This window comes from Squalius cephalus, assembly GCF_949319135.1.
Source record: "Squalius cephalus genome assembly, chromosome: 4".
NCBI classification, from domain to species: Eukaryota; Metazoa; Chordata; class Actinopteri; order Cypriniformes; family Leuciscidae; genus Squalius; species Squalius cephalus.
Genome location: NC_137125.1, coordinates 26,812,485 through 26,819,052, shown reverse-complemented (window position 1 = coordinate 26,819,052; position 6,568 = coordinate 26,812,485). Strand labels below are relative to the sequence as shown.

The window sequence follows — 6,568 nt, the reverse complement described above, 5'->3', positions numbered from 1 at the left end:
TGTACGCTTTTCCTCCGATCTCCCTGTTGCCACAGGTCATTTCGAGGATCAGAGAAACGCACCACTCAGTGCTGCTTATAGCCCCGCGATGGGAAAACCAAACCTGGTACCCAGAGCTAGTGAGGCTGTCGCACTCACCCCCATGGCCGATCCCGGTGAGACAGGATCTCCTCTCCCAAGCCGGTGGGTCGATCTGGCATCCCCATCCAGAGCGCTGGTCGCTGCATGCATGGGTGATCAACGGATACCCGTTGACCTGTCAGACGGGGTCGTGAACACGATCACACAGTCGAGAGCCCCCTCTACGAGACGGCTCTACGCGTCTAAATGGTCGGTGTTTTCTAAATGGTGCGCTACTAAAAACTTGGATCCGCGCGCATGCGGGGTCCCGCGGGTGCTCTCCTTCTTGCAAGAGCTGTTGGAAAAGGGCAGATCCCCTTCCACGCTCAAAGTGTATGTGGCCGCTATTGCAGCGTTCGCTGAGACGACGCGCGGCCGGGCAATGGGAAGGAATGAGCTCATTATCCGCTTCCTCAGAGGAGCTAGACGGATGAACCCCCCGCGGCCCCCCTCGGTTCCCTCGTGGGATCTGTCCTTGGTCCTAGCGGCCCTAAAGGCTTTTCCCTTTGAACCGCTTGAATCCGCGGATCTAAAATATCTGTCGCTTAAAACCGTTTTTCTGATAGCTCTGTCTTCAGTCAAACGAGTGGGTGATTTGCACGCGCTATCTGTTAGCCCTGCATGTCTTGAGTTCGGGCCGAATGACTCGAAAGTCATTCTCAGACCGAGACACGGTTACATCCCCAAAGCGATTGGAACCCCGTTTAGGGCACAAGTTATTTCCCTCTCGGCTCTGCCAGCATCCGATAGTGGGGACAGTGATAACCTCCTTTGCCCTGTCCGGGCGCTGAGAGTTTACATCACGCGCTCCGCCGCTTTCAGGCGTTCAGAGCAGCTCTTTGTTTCCTTCGGCGGACGCACCAAGGGTCTCGCCGCCTCGAAGCAGAGCTTGTCCAGGTGGATAGTGGACGCGATAGCAGCAGCTTATGCCTCCAGACACCTGCAGTGCCCTCTGGGCATCAGAGCCCACTCCACTAGAGGCATGGCCTCGTCGTGGGCCTGGTCCAGCGGAATTTCTATTCACGATATTTGTATGGCGGCGGGCTGGGCCTCCCCGTCAACATTCGTGAGGTTTTATAACCTGGAAGTTCCTGCCCTACAGGCAAAAATACTGTCAGTATAAGTGACGTGTATGCTCTGCCCATTTCTCGTGTGCAGACTACGTTCATATGCTGGCGCTATTCTAGTACTATACTCAGGGTGAAGTGTTTGACTCAGACCGGCTGATCCGCTCTGTTTCCTATTTCCCGTTACGCGCTGTTGTCGGTGCTGGCCCGCGTTGCTGGCCGCCCGTATTATTCTCTGTCGCGCGGGAATTTTTTCCCTTCATGTGAGACCGACTATGTCGTTTTTCTCCTACCCTTATGAGTGCTTATGTACTGTATGGGCTCGCTCTGCCGGCCCTACTGTTTGTACTGTTATATGTTTATAGACCGGCCGCGCCGCTCTATTTCATATGCTGCATGAAGTGCCTGTACTGCGCTGGCCCGTCTCTCCGACCGGCCACTTTTCCCAGCAGAGTGTTTTCCCCGGTTTCCCTGGGATTCATGGGCTGGATGCTCGGCGCACACGGCGTTGACAAAGGGTTCCCGATGCGTAAGCTAACCTTACGCAATACGAGAGACCTCTCGTAAGAGAACGTACTCGGTTACTAATGTAACCTCGGTTCTCTCTAGAAGAGGGAACGAGTATTGCGTAACCTGCCGTGTCGCGCCACGAGCTTTTGCGCTTCAGACTGCGAAAACCAGAATTTTAGCCTGTGAGCGCTGAATTTATACACGCTGGCCACACCCATTCTGACGGTTAGAAGGGTGTGGAGGGCGCGAAGCGCCCTCATTGGTTGCCGCGTTCAGAGCGCTCACCGATAGGCTTAAGCAGTTGCCGCCGAGCAGCCAATGAGCACGCTTATACAGCCTGCCTAGGTCTGTCGGCTGCTGCACTGCGTTGACAATGTATACAAAATTAAGGATAATTTTTTGGCTTCAGATCTCGAAGAAAGAAGACTTTCCCGATGCGTAAGCTAACCTTACGCAATACGAGAGACCTCTCGTAAGAGAACTACCCGTTTAATAATTATGCAATTATTATTTTTAGCCTACTTCAAAATATATAAAAAGAATGAACACCTCAATAAAGTATAAAGTGCTAAAAACAAAACAAATGCCCGCTTGCTTTTTTCCTTTGCAGTACTTGCAGTAGGCTAGGCTGCATTAACTTGTCCTCAAAAATGAGTTTTTGTTATCTTCCTGTCCTCAGTGTCGACTGTTTTGGTAGTAACTTCAGTTTCTGCACTTGGTCTTTGGTCTGCACTTGGTCTAATAAAATTTTGATACTCATTTGCAAGTATTGATAGTGTGCGCGAGTTCCTTGTTTAATTTTTTTGCACTTGATCTTTTGAGATAATGACTATAGGCTTCATACTGTGTTGCGTATCTAGCTCACTAAGTGTTTACTTGACTTTTTTTATGGTGTAGGGGCCTGTTTACACCTGGTCACTTCATGCATTTTTACTGATCAAAACGATTCCATTTACACCTAGTCACATAAGTGTGTTTTCGCAAAACTGATATAAATCGTAGGGCTGGGTATTGACACAAATTTCACAATTCGATTCGATTTCGATTCACAAGCTTGTAATTCGATTCGATTTCGATTCGATTCAATATTGATTATTTTGGATATCAGGTACAATACATGGCAAATTTTCTCAAGGAAAACAAATCTCTTTACTAATGCTGTAAACTATGGGAGTCGGTGGTAGCCAATAGGCTTCATTAGCCAACTATAATATTGAAGGTAAAAATGAACTGATTTGTATACAAACACTTTCAGTTACACTTTTATTTATTTTTATATTAATAAAGTTATAAGAAATATAAACATTTAAATGGGGGCTGTCATAAAAACCTTTATAATGAATATGTAATATGGTGCATATATTTAGCAAAATGCTCCTCTCTAAAGTAAATTTTTCTAGCTGACTAACGAGTTTATGGTCACTGGATATGTTTTTTCTGAGGTAAATGTGACGTGAAATGACATTGTTTACAAGCTGATTTACTGACGTCTTGATTGAGCGATTCCATGTCACATGATACGGATTTCGATAAGTTGTATTCTACCTTTTAACATACTTTCAGATGCTCATTCATGTTTATTTCGCGCGGTACACTCTTAGAAGAAAAGGTTCTATATAGAACCTTAAAAGGTTCTATCAGGCGCTACGTATTTGGAACCACTAAAAGGTTCTATATAGAACCCTTTTTAAGGGTTCAATCAAAAGAACCCTTTAGGGTTCTTTGTAACCAGGAAAAAGGTTCTATATGGAACCTTTTAGGGGTTCATTCATTATCATTTGTTTTGTCCTTTCCGGATTAAATATTTCATATTATTGACAAACATCAAGACACTAAAATGTAAAAATGTAATTCAAATAAAAAAGTCACCCATGAATACTAAAAAAAAGCACACCCAAAGTGCATAGAACTAGTCATTTATTTATATTAACAAAAATAATCACTATTACTGAAAGAATGCTACTGTAATTTCAAGTATTCAAGGCTTTAAATGTACAAATCAACATTAAAACATCAACCATTTAAAAAGATCTCATAAATAATGAAAATAGACTTTCACCATCATCTACATATTACAAAATAAGTCCATAAAATGTACAAAATTACATTAATCTATCACTAATAAATAATGCAAATATACAGATTCACCTAAATTCCCATCAGTGTTAGAACAACATCAAGTCCCTCAAAACTACAAATCCATATTAATATAACTCACAATGGAAATATACAGATATAGAAGTACTTCAAATCTACAAATTCATAATATCACTCATAAAGAATCTGAATACATAGATTAAAATTCAGATCAGCATTTCAGAACATCAAGTACTTCAAATCTACAAATTTACATTAATATCACTCATAAAGAATTGTAATTACAGATTCAAATTCACATCAGCATTTCAGAATAACATCAATCGCCTCATATTTACAAATTTACATTAGCACTTTTCATGACATATCAAAGTATTATGATAATTGATTATACATTTTGAGCACTGGGACAGTCAGTATTTTTTGGCTGCTGGAGAGTTTAAACAGGTAGTGCTCAACAAAATTCATTGTGTGAGTGATGTGCTTAGGGTATTCCACACTGAATACGAAATAAGTAGCAAAGAGGCACTCCATTGGCTCCATCACATCCATTTCTGCGCTCACAATGTTGACACCCTCCATACTGATGCTGGCTCTTTTTGCATGGAGGGGGTTTGACGCTTCATGAAAAACTATAGTCGGAGTTGGCTTTACTGATTTCTGCAAGTTGGAAAAACATATACATTATTTGTGAAATAACTTAGAATACAGTAGTCCCAAAAGTTAAAATTTCATCAAAAATGATCATTTAGTCAACCCCATTTTGCCCAAAATTTGCATGACTTTTCTGTGGTGAAAAACAAAAGGCAGAATGATAGCCTTAGTCATGTTTAACTGCCTTTGCATACTTTCTTCCAAACAATTAAGGATGTGACTGACCATTTTTTTACCACAGTGGTAAGGGCCAATTCAGAATATAAATATTCTGAATTGGCTTGGTTGCACACACAACTCACAAACAATCATGAGCACAGAAACTTCTTTTCAAGATCAATGCAATATTCATTAATAAAATAGCTTGGATAGCATACTGTGTTTTGTGTGCATGTATGTCATTGAAAAGCAGCACATTAAACTTTAATTGTAATTAAACTGACTGGAACTACCTGTGAATCAAATTAGTTTAATGTACACCTTTTAGCCGATCAGAATCAAATATTCAGACAAAAGGAAAAAAAGAACATACTTTTTGTGTTTGTGTCAATTTGCTGAAGTAAACTGTTCAGCACATCCCTCTGACTTCCATGTCTAGCCACATTTAAGATGTTTGGGGCCAGAACTTGAAGAGCAGTCTCTAGATTAAGATGAAGGTCCTTCCCAAACCGCATCTTCACTTCATGCAGCAACTACCAAAAAAAGAAAGAAAGAAAGAAAAAAGAAAGAAAAATTCATTAAAGCATAAAAATGTTTTAATAATAATAAACAATAAAATGTTTTTATTCATACAAAAAAATTGAAAATGCAGTGGAAATACTAAACTCAAAGGAAACAACACTAAAAACAAATACTCACAAGTTGTGGAACCCGAAGAAATGGGAACATGTCCATGACCTCTCGTGTTGATTTTGTCATTAAATCGACTCTTTTAAAAAGATTGCATCTCATTCGATTTTTTATGTTGGTGTTGTCGGGTTGTCTTTTACGTAGTTCAGCATTTATCACAGTAATGTGCTCCTGAAAACTTCATTGATCTTCTCCAATATTTTCCAGGTTTAATATAATCTGAAAAAAGTAGCAAATAACAAAATTCCTATTGTATATAGGAATTTGTATATACATTACTGGCCAATAACCAAGCAATTTTAAGACATTTTAGTGAAGAAAGATAAAACAGACAAACCTCCTGACTGGGTGGAAACCGGATTATCAGTACACAGGAGTACTGGAAAGTTTGCAGTCTTGCTTCTTTTTGTTTGCTGAAATGAGCAAAAGACAGTTCATATAAGGAAAAATATTTAGAAGTGAGTAAAGGATGCCAGAATTTTCATTTTAAAGTGAACTATCCCTTTAAGCTGTGTGTGCTTTAGAAACAGCCGTACCCTGGCCTGCTTCCAGTTCCTTAGACACCACTTGACTTGAACATAAAATAATCATTCATAAAATTTGAAAAGGTGGAAGTGAAAATGATAAACTTTACTGAAGAAGCAGCACTAACCTTATCGTTTAGATAGCTGATTATAATTTTAGGGGGGCTGAGACGAAAAATATGGGGGTTGAAGCCCACCTAAAAAAAGGGTCTAGAACCGCCCCTAAGCTGAACGCACAAGCGCTCGTTCTGTTCTGTCTGTAGGGCTGTTCTTAATGACCATTTGAGTGTGCGGTCAAAAACTAGCTTAGAGCACTATCTGCAGTTAAAAACTAAGCTTAGGATCAGAAAACACAAAATTTAACAGTTTGCAACAAGCACAACAAAACTTACCGATGTAAGGCAACTTGTGACACTGTCGCGGTTCAGGCTATTTGGTGTTTTAGTGTAAATCCGCTGTAGAAACATTGACAACTTCATTACTAATGGGTTTAAAGCTTATAACAAGTAAATTACTTAAAAAATCGATGTATTTCTCTGACTTACCACAACAATATTTCCGTCAGACCATCAATTTAAATCAGCAGACGGGGATCAGTCTCCTCTCGACCGTTGGAATTCAAAAACGACGTGCACTGCTGCACTCGCGAGACCGCGCTGCGTGAATATGCTCGCGCAAATGCAAACAAATTGTTTACTTTGTAAAATTAATGAAAATAATGAGTTTATTACTTCTTTTTGTTTATGT

At 40.6% G+C, this 6,568-nt stretch overlaps 1 long non-coding RNA gene across 1 annotated transcript; it reads right to left on the bottom strand.

The window, feature by feature from the left end:
• Positions 1-4,271: 4,271 nt before the first annotated feature.
• LOC307157475 lies at positions 4,272-6,353 on the bottom strand. The gene is made up of 5 exons (XR_013821001.1): positions 6,214-6,353; positions 5,635-5,710; positions 5,307-5,544; positions 4,981-5,140; positions 4,272-4,454 (listed from the first exon to the last, which is right to left on the bottom strand). It is a non-coding gene; the product is annotated as an uncharacterized lncRNA (long non-coding RNA).
• Between the last annotated feature and the right edge of the window lie 215 nt (positions 6,354-6,568).